This window comes from Falco punctatus (assembly GCF_963210335.1).
Source record: "Falco punctatus genome assembly, chromosome: 12".
Taxonomy (NCBI): domain Eukaryota; kingdom Metazoa; phylum Chordata; class Aves; order Falconiformes; family Falconidae; genus Falco; species Falco punctatus.
Window position 1 is genome coordinate 27567590 of NC_137592.1, and position 14590 is coordinate 27582179.

General features: G+C 45.1%; 2 long non-coding RNA genes across 3 annotated transcripts in view; both read left to right on the forward strand.

The window, feature by feature from the left end:
* LOC308072195 overlaps window positions 1-14590 on the forward strand; it is a 38308-nt gene that overhangs the window by 11122 nt on the left and 12596 nt on the right. Inside the window, exons 1-2 of one of the 2 annotated variants that reach the window (XR_013931575.1) lie at window positions 62-983; window positions 7414-7914. This is a non-coding gene — a long non-coding RNA (uncharacterized lncRNA). Of the gene's footprint in view, window positions 1-61; window positions 984-7413; window positions 7915-14590 lie in introns of those variants that run through there. The other variant, XR_013931574.1, reaches the window with a different exon arrangement.
* On the forward strand, window positions 992-6789 carry LOC308072196. The gene is made up of 2 exons (XR_013931576.1): window positions 992-3340; window positions 5647-6789. It is a non-coding gene; the product is annotated as an uncharacterized lncRNA (long non-coding RNA).

Genomic DNA, 14590 nt, shown 5'->3' on the forward strand with positions numbered 1-14590 from the left:
TGTGGAACGGGGAAATAACCCGCCGTGGAAGCAGAAAGGTAGAGACAGCGGTGAGACCCCGGCAGGTCCCCTCCCGCGCGGGGCGGAGACCCCCCCTGTGCTCCCGGGAGCAGCCGCCGGACCGGGGCCAGGCGAGGGGGGGCGGCGGGGCAGCCCGGCGTGGGCCGGGCCGGGCACACCGACTGGCTCAGCCTCGGCAGTGCCGCCGTTCGGCCTCGCTGGCGGCTGGGTGCCCCAGCCATCGCTCCGGGGGGGCTGCGCCGGCCCATCCCCGCCCCTTACACCGTGCGGGTGCCCCCCGGGCCGAGCCACCGCGGGCGCTGACCCTCCGCCCCCGGCCTTGTCCCGCTTCCCCTGGTCACCGTACTCCAAGTGCAATACTCCGGCTTCCTAAGGGAGCCAAACTGAGCCAGCTCCATCTGTAGCTCAAGTGATTTCATTGCCTGTTACTGTAATTCTTAAAAGAGGAAACCAGGAATGAAAAGGGGTGTGGGTGTAAAAGAGAGGATAGAGTAATTTTTATTAAAAAAAAATAGTGATTTAAATTTTCATTTTGCATTTAAATGCAATTTTTGGAAATTGATGCTGTTTGAAAAAGTGGCCGCTGGTGAGCTAACTCGGGAGCGCAGTGCTGCCTGGCCACATCCTCAGCAGCCAGCTGGGGACCCGGTGGTGTTGCATGGGGGATATAAGTTCTGCAATGTACATCCGGTTACCCAGAGCATGACCTGATCTGGACAGCTGGAAATGCAGAACTCAGGGTCAGGTCTTAAGATTCACCTATTAAATAGAATGAGGCCCCACTCTTGCGGTTGCAACAACTCAGCCTCTTGGAATTAAATGCCTAAGGGATGTAGACCCTTCTCCTTTCCCTCCACTCAACGGTCAGATTGCTCCTTCCAGTGCCTTTCTTTTCCTGACAGGACCTGAGCTCTGCTGCTGATGCCCCCTGACGTCCTCCACCAGACTGCGAAGCTGTCCAGGTAGGAAATTCTCACACTTTTTTAAGCTGTTCTACTTTGTATGGAATCAGCTGGGCCGGAGAGGACACCAAAGTGGCTGTCTTCATGCTAATCCAGGTTATCTACCTTTCATTACTGATACTTAGGTCATGCCTGTATTAAGTACCTATAAGTGATTGCATGTATATGTGTTTTAATGATATTGGTACACCTCTCTGGTTGCCTGTGATATATTATGCTTACATTTATTCAGCTGAGAGACGACAACATACTCGGGCACTGAAACAATAGTTCTAAAGCTGCTGAAAATAGGACCTGTGTATCTCGAGAGAAGTAATTTTGCTAAATTTAGAATACTGTGTGTAAATTAAACACAGGGAATCAGATGAAGTCCAATAAACTGGTTTAGGAAAAGCCCTGCAGAATTCTGTCAGGTCACACAAGGTGCTACAGAAGTGCCTGGGAACATCCCTTGTTTTGTGCAAATTTACAGCGGGAGGAAATGGTCGTGATACTTATGCTCAAATATGTAACGCACACTTTCTGTTCCATCCTGCTTCTCTCACTGACTTATGGTTGAATAGATGGAACTGGATACCTGAAGTTCTGAATGTTTTCAGGATTGCTGTCAGTTGTAATTAATAGGAAGAGACAGCAAGTCTGTAGCGTCTCATTGCTACTGAGCCTACTACTGCAGCACCTCCCTCCAGGTGGTGACAGCAAGAACCAGCATCAGGATTTAGACATGTTTGCCCCCCGTTTACATGTCTCAGCGTGTGTCTAGCTTGGATGCTTCACTTATAATCCTGTTGTAGCTTGTCAGTGTAGGTGGGAACTACCTAGGTTTTTGTGGATCCTGTCAGCTTGGGCCTCTGACTGCTCCTTTATGTGACCCAGCAACGTGCATTTGCAGCCCAGAATGCCAACTGTATCCGGGGCTGCATCAAAAGCATGAGCAGCAGGTCAAGGGAGGCGATTCCCCACCTCTACTCCGCTCTCCTGAGACTCCCCCTTGGATTACTGGATTCAGCTCTGGGGCCCCCAACATAAAAAGGACAAGGACCCATTAGAGTGAGTCCAGAGGAGGCCACAAAGATGCTCAGAGGGCTGGAGCACCTCTCCTGTGAAGACAGGATGAGGGAGTGTGGGTTGTTCAGTCTGGAGAAGGCTCTGGGGAGACCTCGTAGCGGCCTTCCAGGACCTAAAGGGTCCCTACAGGCAAGCTGGAGAGGGGCATGAAGTGATAGGACAAGGGGGAATGGTTTTGAACTAAAAGAGGGTAGATTAGCTGTTTGGAAGAAATTCTTTAATGTGAGGGTGGTGAGGCACTGGCACAGGTTGCCTGGAGAAGCTGTGGATGAAGCTGTGGATGCTCCGTCCCTGGAAGCGTTCAAGGCCAGGCTGGATGGGGTGTGGAGCAACCTGGTCTAGTGGAAGGTGTCCCTGGCCACGGCAGCAGGGTTGGGATAAGATGATCCTTAAGGTCCTTTCCAACCTAAACCGTTCTGTGATTCTATGATTCTACAAAAGGCTGATTTTATATTGAAGTTACTGAAGTGACTAGAATGCAGTGACAGTTTAGGTGCCAGCTAAACCAGTTTCAGATTTTGAATTAAAATTTTAAATGTGGCTGAAGCAACAGGTAAGCAGGACTGCTATCCTTTCACGGCTATAGTCTCTGAGCATCTTATTTTTTTAATATACAATGTACATTTCAGTGTGGAAGCGAGGTATTCACTGCTGCTTGTTGTACAGTCAGCTGTGACAGGTGGTCACAAACTTAGAGAAGTGTTTTTGGCAAAAGCTCTTGTCAAGTTATGGGGGCAAATCCGACCTCAAACTTTTCCACTTTGGTGTGTTGACTTTGATTTACCACTGCACAATGCTCACACGCTACTATGATAACTGCAGACTTGCTCTGGATTAAATCTTTTTGATTCAATTATTAAAAACCCCTAAGTTTAAAATGTGTAAATTACAGGACTCTATAATATAAAGATGCCAATAGATTGAGCTACTGTGCTTGTGTAACTGAAAGAGAGAAAAAAAAAAGTGACATTTTCTGTTAATGCAGCTGTATTTTTCGTAGCAGTGTGCTGACGTCTTTCAGTGCCTTCTCGCACAGAGGAAGTAATGTAATTCCAAAAGATGCAGATGAGCATGTTGTATTTTGATGACAAAAGGCACACCTACACAACCATCTTATGTTGTTCTGTCGCTTGCAAGACACGATCGAAGCTACAACGTTGTCTTTCTGCCAGGTGTCTGTGTTAGGCAGACATGTTTCTTGCTCCTCTGTTGTCTTAGGCAAGTCACATACCCATAGCAAGCTGCGCACGTAGCACCTTATCACCAGCCATGATGTCTTCTACTGATGGGTTTGTAATATTTCCAGTGTGTCCCATTTTAAACATGCTAATAAAATACATTAATAGTGTGCTATCTTTATAAACTCCCTTAAAATGCAACTAGGATGTAATCTTTATTGAAATAAGACCTAAACAGGTGCTCTCTCTTGTATTTAATGGAGTGGATTTAATACTGCAAAAAATGTACTTCCAGCCAAGTAACAGGCCCTTGTGTGTGCTGGTTGTGCAAAATGGCATTTGCCAGTTGTAATGAACTCAGACTATGAAATTCTAATAGCCACTGAAGGTTATCTATAGCAAACGGCTAATACCTTCTCAATTAAGGTCTATAATTGCACTCTAGTGATTAATGCATTAAATCTCTGATTTCTTACATGCAAGACACTTACCAAATGTGTATCTTATTGCACCTCTGGGCTCACCTATAATGTACAATAGGCAGGTGAAATACATGAACATTTCCCACAGGCTTCTTCTAAAGCAGGCTTCTGCCCACGCAAGATCAATGCTGTAATAAGGTCATTATTTCTGGAGGCATGCATTTTCATATCTTGCATAGGTAATGACATTAAGTTCTTTTACCTTGTAAGTCTCAGTTAGAATTATCATATTAAATACCAAGAATTACTTGATTTTTTTTCCCACCTGGATTTCACAGTGAACAGGAAAATCTGTGATCTTCTTAATAAACCTTCAGATTTAAAAAAAAAAGAAAAAGCCAGTGTGGGTTGTGTTGAGTGTTTGGGGAATTATTAAAGTGTTTTAGAAAGCTTTTATCAAGGCATTTAACAGTTTGTCCACAGAATGGGTAGAATAAGAAAAGATAAATTTATACACATACAAAGATAATTATTTTCCCTTTATGGATATAGAAAGATCCAAAATGAGCCTCTGCAAGTGAATCTTTTCCTGGTTTAGGTAGCATCAATTCTGATCTGAATGTGCTTCTGTGAGCTTCATTCTTAGTGAGACTGAAGACTTTGGCGAGGCAGGTTTTTGTGTGTTTATACCGTTATAGCCTTGGCTACCCCTGAGTTCAATTACAAATGTGACTGTTAATTTGAGCAAAGAGAAAAGCAAGATCAGTAAAGTCTAACAGAGCAGTTTGATCAGTTGACGCAAGTGCTCCATCGGTCTCAACCTAACAATTACTCAACATACTAACTTTTAGCTTGAAAATGCCAGTATTTTCATTTTAGCATTTTGAAACCAAATTTTTGTCTGTTGAAATCAGTGTGGTCAGATCTTGGCAAAAAAAACTCAGAGCCTGTGCTTACCCTGCTTTGGATTCTTAAAAATAAGGTAAAAATACGCAAAAGGATAGTGTCCGAGGAAGTGATTCGGCCTGCTCTGCCGCTTTCCAAGGCGAGTAGGTTGTAGGAGAAAAATAAACTCCCATACTTAATATATATATATATTTATTTATAAATAAATATATATAAAATACAGCCCCCAATTGTCTGACCTCCACAGCTGTACAGGGAAAATCCCTATTTCAGGCCCTCCAAATGCAGCAGCAGCAGCTTCCCCCCGAGGCCAGTCTGAGCAGGAGGAGACCTTTGTTTGGGCAGCACCGCTGGCCAGGCAGCTGTTCCCCGTATTCTGTGAAGAAAAGCAGACCAGAGCTGAAACCTGTTCTTACACTAACCTAGGTACCTTTCAAACATTGGAATTGTAGTAAAATGACCTGTGACAGCTCTCATGTTATTGAATTCTCCGGCATTTACGTGTGAGTGTATACACATGCGCACTCGTGCAAAGCTCAGGTCTCTGCCCACAGAACCCCCCAGGGAATCGCACAGCGTGCACGGTATCAGGTAAAACAGGAGAGAGCCCCAAGGAATAAATCCTGCAGCACTAACAAAAAGGGAAGATGAAGGTAAAACAAAATCCACTGGTAACACCAAAAGAAATGTCCCGTGAAATTGAAAATTGTACATGCTGACAATATGCCCAGGTTCTGCATGCAAGTGGGATTTAAAAGTCAGCACCTCCACGCCAGCCTCGTGGCTCCTGTTGCACCCGAGACGCCTGTCACTTAACAAGTTAACGACAGCGTGTTCAGCTGGGATGGCTGGATTGCTCCATTCTGACCACTTCTCCAAATGTGAAAATGACAGATGAATTGCAACACATCATGCTGTACCACTCAAAAACACAAAGGGTGGGGGGAAGCACTAAAAACAGCACATCGCTTCCTGCCCTCCCAGGAACATTACTCTTCTAAGGATCTCCAAAGTGGTTTATTAGCAAAGCATGTAATAACTTTGAGAAAAAGTCCTGAACATATTTTTTTTTTTTTTTTCACATGGAAGGATGCCTGCAGGCATTAGAAGAATAATCTGAAGTCTGGATACTAGATCATATTTTTACCAAGAATCGTTAGTAATTTTCTACGCAGATTCAAGAGGAAGGACTGGTGGGCAGCCAGGCGAGTTCCTGGGCTGGCTGGCGGCCCCTCTGCTGCTGCCGCCTCCGGCACCCACCCCCAGGGGGGAGAGACCCCAGAGCAGTGCGGGCAGGGGGACCGCCTGCCACGGAGCTGTGCCAGAGGCCGTGCTTCCCGGCAGTGCCCTGCCACCACAGCCCCCTCCGGAGAGGTGACCTGCCACTCAGCCTCCTGCCCCACAGCAAGTCGTCGCATCGACTGGGGTCTCACATGCCAGGATAACAAGACAGAGCAGTTGTGCTGCGTCTCATTCCTCCTCGCTCGGTGCCCGGTTTAGCGACGCCCCAACCAGTGCTGCCAGCAGCTGCCAGCAAGATGTAGCTGCAGAAAGCACTTGGAGCTGGGTGTCACATCGCTTCTGGCGTCACCCACACCTCAGAGTCCAACCCTTCCAACCTGAAACGTGTTTGACGTTTGTATGGCCTTTCCTGTATTTCTTCTATCTTTTTTGACTTGGTAAGAGTTTCTGTTCATTTTGTGCCATCAGCATAAGCCCAAGATGCTGCTCTTATCTACACCTACCTGTTCCTGCCATGGAAAGTGCTGCTTAAGGGGGAGAGAGAGACGCTGCAGAGGCTAAGCTTCTGTGACTCACTGCCTATGAAGCAACCATCACCTCACAAATCATGTTTGCTGGAAAATAGCATGCTTGCCATTTTCAGTAACCCCACAGACTGCTGATAATTTTAGCCTGCTTTGTACATTTTGTGTCTAGTCACCTTTGCTACCGCTTTTCCTGGCCAATGCACCAGTATTTGTGTCGATGGAGCTGTGTGGGTCAAGGCCCAGTACAGATGGGCTACTAATAAACTTAGTTTCTCTTTTGCTCTAGTGTGTATGGTGTAAATCCAGAAACAGCCTTCAGCAGTGAACAGCTTAAGAGAGCAGAATCAATTCTCTATGACAGGGCCAAGGGGTAAAGCATTTCCCAGTTACCACAAATTTGTGTTTTGAATTTTTTTGGATTTCCTACCTTCCTATATAGAAACAGTTGTGTTTGGCACCTGCACGTGTGAGTCCATCTACATTTGGAATTTTAAATCTACTGCAATCTGCTTGGCATCAGTTTCCCTGTAAGCTTTTGGCAGATACTTACTGCTCTCCACAGTCATTCTTCATTTCTTTCTCTGTGGCCCCACTAATTAAAGCCTTAGCTCATTTTCCAAACTGTCTTCACTCTATAAAAGAGAAAAATACTAATCAAATGTCAAAGGCCTTCAAACCGTTGTATTTATGTTGCAGCCTGTGAGGATCATGCAGGACTCTGACCAGCAGCCTGGGCTGTGTGCCTTTCTCACTCAGTAAACCAATCTTTTCCACGGAGCTTAAATACGTAATTGCATGGCAGAGGCTGCTTCTTTCCAGCAAAAGCAGTTACGAACACGCATTAAGCTTTGAGGTTTCAATGCAATCATGGGCTAATATTTGTCTGGTTTACAAGCTGGTTTTTCTTTCCAGGGTCCTAATTCTGAACGTGAGATTTGTCTGCCCTGTTGTGAACTTCCTCTTCAAGTGCACGACTGATCTGAACAGATAAATGGATACACAGGGACAACACAACAACGAGGCTACTCCTACGCTTGATTATTTTTTTTTTGTTTAAGGATTTTAAAATCTGTTTTGTTTTCAACAGCACTCACTTTGGAGCTGATGCGAGTTGAAAATACTCACTACATCATGTAGCCGGGCCAGAAGAACGTGCCGATACCATGATTCGTTAGCGCTGAAGGCTGCTGGTGCAAAAACCTAAGAGGACAAACCAAAGAAAAGAAATTACAAAGCACTGCCACAGAGGGAGGCCCATTCTGTCGTGGGCTGTACATGTACCATGTTCAGTGGAGGCTGCAGTGCCCAGCGTACTGGAGCAAGCAGCAGCAGCGTGGGTGGCGCAGGACGGTGACTGGGGCAGAGCCCTGGTCCCTCCCCCTTGCATGCAGAGGCATTGGCCTCCCAGGTCTCGTGTCACCCACAGATGTGGCCGCAGGATGCACAGATGTGTGCTGCAAACGTGGGTGCTCTCAGAGATCCAAGGCCCACTGTCATTTCTTGCTGATAATTTGGGAAAAATGTCCCCTTTTTAGTTACCGTGTATTCAGTCTTGGACCACAGAAGTAAAGTGCATGGAGTTCAGTTATTTTGAGCTTATTAAATTATTGTTAATTTCTTGAGAAAAGATACTCACTACCTTTCCTTCTGAAGAAACCCAAAATCTAAGTTTATCTTGGGTGTTGGGATTTTTTAAGAAATTATTTATAGTTTTTAAATTATGTAGTAAAAAAAGCATTTAGGAGATGAGAGAGCAGCAGGTGGTTGTTCTTGCGAGTGCTGCAAACAAACTGAGGCAATGCTCTGTGTGCTGGAAACCAACAGGCAGACCTGTGAGGATGAAACTGCATTTTAAAACTGAATTTCAAAGGCAGAAAGTCCTGTCAAGAAACTCCATCTGTGTTAATGGATGGAAGTAATTTCCTCCCTTGTTAGATATTCTAGAGCAGGCAGATACTTGATTTACATCCGCTGTCTCCTAGTGACATAAAATACGGTTTGGTGATACAGTCTCAATGAAGACACTGAAGGTCAGGGAACAATTAATCGCTTTCTTGTGAGATTTAATATAAAGATATTTGGGCATATTTAGGATATTTAGGCATCTGAAGATGAAGAGAGCACCACCTGGATTTAAAAAGTGTCTAAGATGGGAACTGTCTTGCTGTCGCTTGTCAGTGCCTAGAGCAGCCAAAGGCTATCGACAAACTGTTGCACGGCCCTATGCTGTGAAGGCTTAAAGGAACGCAGAGCACCACGATGCACCCAGTCAACCTCAATTCATTGCAAAATAGCGTAATGCAAGTAAAATCAGCTGAGTGGAGCTTCCAGAGTCCAGTTTTGCTCTAAACGAGTATAATGCTAAACCTTCACCTTCCCTTGGATGGGAACAAGCGGTCTGTTTTCTGCTTCTGGCAGTCAGGAGAAGGGGACTCCCAACTGCCTGGTCAGAAAGAGATCATTGCTGAAAGGGGTCCCAGTTTCCATCCCTTTCACTGGAAACCAAAAGCAGTGCCTATATCCAGAGCCTTCTGTCTGTAACAGCTCCTGGATTCAAAACTTCAGGGAACAGGAGACTGCCAGACCAGAGAAGACTGACGGGAGGCATCGTTGCCTTTAATGATGTTTCTTCTTGGCAATTTTTCTACCACTTTTTCCACAAATCATTGAGAAGATTAGCTAAGTCTTGCCGCAGGTATGTCTATGTCCAGTAAGATGTATTTGTGATAGGTCAGCCCAGCACTGCAAGCCTAACTGAAATGCTGGACTCCTTACATCTGCCACGATGTCCTTTCTAAAGCTGGGCTTGGGCACTTCCATGGCTGTATCTGCGCTGCACACTGCTGCAACATGAATGAATACGTAAGTGAACCTAGTAAGTTACTGTGACGGTTCTCCCCCCAAGTGGTTGCCCAGAATCTAATGGAAAAACAAGCAGTAGGTGTACAAACAGGCAGCTGACTGCCAGTTGGACTCACCCCCATTTTTGCTGCAGCACTTCAATAAAAGCCAATTATACCAAACTCCAGTAACGTCTGTATTACTGATAGACTGCAGACTTTAGTCTTTATGAATGAACAGGCTAAGCGAAGCTAAATTGTTCTGCTAAACATCTTAGTGAGTAATTAACCCTGAATTATCAACAACAGGCAGCTATGGTAATGGTTATGAAAGAAATAACAACCAGTTGCACAGTTATTAACACGAGAGCACTGAACAAGGCAGACGAACAGCATGTGCTGCCATGGAATTAATAGAAGGGACAACAGTGGCAAGTGCCATCTCCCGCAGGGTGGTACAGTTCCAGGGGGCTGAGATAGCTGCTGAAAGACACTTGCTTTGGCAAGAGCAGCATGTACTCAGCAGTAGACGGATGCAAGTCAGAAGCGGATGGTAATAAGGAGCATTAAAAATAAATCTAACCTAATTAGGTTAAAAAAAAAACCAACCAAAAAGATGCGAACCTGACAGCTGAGGAGCTGGCAACTGTTCAGTTTGAGCAGTTACCCTGTGGACAAGAAATTCATACTGGAGCACCAGGACGCAGCCAGATGAAGTGACCTGCTGTGCACCCTGTGCTCCCTCACTGGACTGTGTCAGTGCCCATTTTCTGAAGCTGTGAGCTCACCAGTTTCAGAAAGGAAAGTCTCTTTAAAATGTCTTGTTTTGAAACATCCCGAAACATCAGCTAATTCTTAAACATCTCTGATACCATGTTTGTATAGGAGCATTCACATACACCTGCAAATTCTGGACCAATGAAAGACCGTGGGCTGACAAGCCTGGGACCGAGGCATCTAGATACATCACGGACGTAGCAGTGCGGGCTCCCCTCCGTGTCCCTCTCTAACCCTTTTCATGGACGATTTGTCAGCAGAGTGAGGAGCTCCACGTCCCTTCTCATCCTCTTTGCTGAGAAGGTAAACGAGGCAGGCAAATAAGAGCAACCTCTTATGACAGAGGAGACGTGTCCTCCTGGGTACTGCACGGCAATTAAACAACTTGTTTTGCTTCCCAGCACGACTGAGGTGGCAGGATGAAACTGAAAGAAGAGTATTAGTTACAGGAAAGAAAAATAAAAAAAAAGGAGAAAGCGAGTAGAAGGATAAGCAGAGGAGAAACAGAAGGCAAACACAGTAAAATGGAGGAAGTGGAACCAAATCAAACCAAGGTCCTTACTGCAAGCAGAACCAGTCTGTCCACTGAAACGCAGAGGTGGTGGAAAAGAGCTGCTAGATCCTCAGACTAGGAAGCCTGTCTTCCCTCCCCGCCTCTTCCCTATTTTTTTATTTCTATTCTTTCTTTTGAACCAGTTGTATTAAGAAAACAGCTCCCTCTGTTCTTACTGGAGAACATGGGGAACTTACCCATGTACCCTGGACTTTATTAAAGTGTCTTTTCTTCCTTCTCCGCGTTTCTGTTTAGTGAATCTAGTTCTCCTGGGTTACAAAATGTCCCCATGTAGCAGCTCCCCCTGCCCTGCAGGACAGTCCCTTTGCCTTGCTGAGGAAAGCTGCCTCAAGGATCCCAGCTGGCCTTATCCATCTGATTTCTGTACGGGGTCTTTGTGAATTATAAGTCCGCTCTGATACCTAGACAGCAAATAATTTAATCTCAAGCTACCACCCTTTCTCTTCTTACTGTCCTGGAAAAGGTAGGGCTGGAAGAATGGGATGTATGCTCTTATATAATGGTAGCGACACGAGAAATGTGTAATGCATGAAGTTACATACGTTATTCTGGGGGAGAAGGATTTGTCTGTCTATTCTGGCTGCACACCCTGGCCTTGGAGAGCAAAGCAGGGCCGATCTCCCCTCCACCACAGTGCAGTTCCTTTGGGAACCGTGTCGAAGGGTCTGGACATACCCCTGACAATGGGAGATGCTCCTGGGTTTGGGGGCAGACGTTTACTCACTTTCTGGTTCCTCTTGCTCCAGAGTCCTCCCTAGGAATCCACAGGAGACCAAGACCAGGAGCTTGAGATGTGCTTCTCTCATCAGTGCTGCTCCTCTGACAGGTGATGCGCTAAGCCGTGCCAGCACCTGCAGCACAGTGCAGAGGAACAAACAGCTTTTGGGGCACGGGAAGCAAGTTTTGCATAAACACGACAATGGTCTCTGTGCTCTAGGGCCTGAGCTGCTGTTTTTCCTTGAACTCAATAGGTGTCTTCAGATAACTGCCAAGAGAGGATTTACTTCACCTAATGCGCAGGGAGAATTATAAGGGCTGCATTCATTTAACTGCCTAAGATAGACATGAAGACCAGAAAATCCCAAATTTGGATTTGTCACAGAACAAAATTCTGAAATTAATGTCACTTTAATGCAACAGGGTTTAATCCACAGGATTTTACTGGAGTTCAGCCCACACTACAGGAAAAGCTTCTGCTGGTGGAACAGAGTGTATTTCTGGCTGTGATTTTGATGACTGCTGACCAGTTTGCCCAGTACCATCAGTTTGGAATTAATTTATATGGGGAAAACTGTGCATCAGCCAAGTTCAGTTTTCACAAGCTGGGAATCACACAGAAACAGAATGGGAAGGGACCCCAAAGCTCACAGAGAACATCTCACCCCAGTGTTCTCCTGGCCCCTATCTATTTAAAAAGGTCTTTAAAAATCTCTTCTAACAGAGGTTTCTGAGCTTCCTCAGACCATCTCTCCCTGCTTGTAACCATCCCTGTGGCTAGAAGGTTTTTCCTAATATCTAACCTAATTCTCTCAAGCTGCAATTAAGCCTATTATTTGTGCCCTACTTACATGGATGAATTCCTTCTTCTTTGCAAAATACACTTATAGAAAACCAAATTTCTGTGTTCCCTTTGGTCTTCTGCTGTTCACACTGAACACTACATAATCTTTAACATGACCTGTTAGGACAGGCTCTTCCAAACTTCTAATTATTCTTGATTCTCTCTGCTTGGCTTCCCTCCGGCTACTTCACATCTCCCTTGAAGAGGAAAAAAATTGCTCAGCATTTGATACTCTGCTCTAGCTGAGGCATTGCTAGTGCTGAGTGGAGCTGAAGGATTGCTTCATGCATTTTATCAGTTACAGCTCTAGGTAAACACCCTTGTATTGACATTTAACATTTTCACAACAGCCAGGTCCTGTTGACTCATGCTCAGGTTGTGATTCATTCCCTGCAGAGCTACTGCAAAACCTTGGATCCCCACCCCTTCCCCAGCACTCTGCAGGTCAAGCCCTCGTTCATAAGTTAGTGTTGAAGGCTGACATATTGTTCACTTCTCCTCCTTTTTCATTTTTTAGAAATATTGGTAGGGTGAAGCCAGTTCTTGTTTCTCTTTCCCGGAGTTCTCAGTACGCACCCTTTCTTCCCTCTGCTGAAGGCACACGGGTAGTCCATCTTCACTAACATGCTGCTTCTCCCTTCACCAACAAGGGTTTTCCTGGGTTTGTTTTCGTTCACATCCAGTTAGCCCAAGTGAAAACAGCTTATGATCTGCATAAGATGCGCTCATCCTCCTATTAGCTTTTGTTTGCACGGCGAACATACTGTCATGATCTTACCAGCTCTCTAGTCTCTTGGGGCCATACGAGCACCTGCCTTCCTCAGGTTTGGCTGCTGAGGCTCAGGGAGCGCTCAAGGATGACCCGAGATCTCAGGACAGGGAGCTGCAGCATTTTCCAGGCTGGCAGGGCGTCCAGGGAGCTGGGGTAGCCCTCAGCCCAGGGCATTAGCTGGTGGGTCAGGGCAGAGGTGCGGATCCAGAGGCAGGCAGACTCCCCATGAGAATTCATGCCCTATGTGGAAAAGAAAACAAGCAGCAGAAACAGTCCTCTCTTTCCCCCCAGGTATGTTATCTTTTAACATTAACGTTTTCCCCCTCAGCAACTCCAAACTCAACCACAAGTCATCCTCCCAAAACACTACTTCAGGAAGCCTTAAACATCATAAAAAATGGTAAAACCTTCTCTTTTACCTTTGCAGGTTATGTTTAGTATGGTGCTATTAAAGGACTATCAAGCAATATTAATACATCAACGTTTTCTAGTGTATTTGAGTTCTGCACTTTTAAAAATAAAGCTGGTCTAATAAGCCATAAATTTACATTTCTTAAGTCACCCTATCTGGCTCCCTTAACAAAATGACTGCAATAACAGCAGTATAGATCTATAAAACTGTAGATCTCCAAATATTAATCAGAAGCTTTCATAACAGAAATTAATAAATGGAAGTCCAGAAATTTAATAAGGAATGAAATTTCACAAGCTGTTACAAGACCAGCCAAGACAGATTTCATAATATTTTATAGGGCGTCTAAAGTAAATTCAATACTTTTCAATGACATTATGAAACAAAAATCACTTAACTGACTGTAGGCTTGAGACGTGCTTCAGTTCAAGGTTGGTACTAGAGCAGTCTTGTGTGCTGGGTGACAATCCTGAACATCAGCTGGTAGTGCAGACACCTCTGGGACCTAAAAAAGGAAGGGGTAGCAAAGAAAGTGCTAACACCTGACAGACACAGCTCTAGGAGAATCCTGAGGGTACGACTGCAATTGAGCTAATTTCAGCAGAAAAAAATGCAAATCTTATGTAAGCAGGACTGGAGGATAATGTGGAATATGTCTTATCTTTCAGTATCAATCACTAATAATTAGATTATTGTAATAATTGCCTCTCCATTATACAGTTTTTTTGTCTCCATTTGCTATCACATACAACTGCTGACAGGACGCTACGGAAGACTTTCCTGAATGGCTGCAGCACACCTGTCATTCTACCAGCCTGACTCATGACTGGGACCACTAGATGCTACCACAACACAAACAAATAATTAAGCAATCCTGAAAAAATAACAGAGCAAACTGTAGTGATCCTCTTCTCAGGGCAATAAAGGTATTATTGGTTTACTTTGTACCTAAAATCAGAACTCGGTCTCATTTTTCCCTTTGGGTTAGATGAGCCCACATGATGGCAATCTCTGTCATTAACATTCGGTGAGTTCTTCCTTCAGACACTGCCAGCTGAACATATGTTTCATTTGCGCAATACCAAAAATAAGATGAGAAAATCTGCTTGGCTTTCAATACATATATGAAACAGCCAGGAGTCTTCCCGACAAATAACGAATAGCCTGTAACACCACAAAGGCGATCAGTCCATACAGGCTTTGGCACAATGCTCTGCTGCAGTATACGCAGAGGAGAGAAAAGCCCCTACAGAAGCTTCGTAGCATCTATAGAAGCTGCGCCGCTGCTGCCCCCAATTCGTATGCTCTGCTTAACCAACACTACTCTC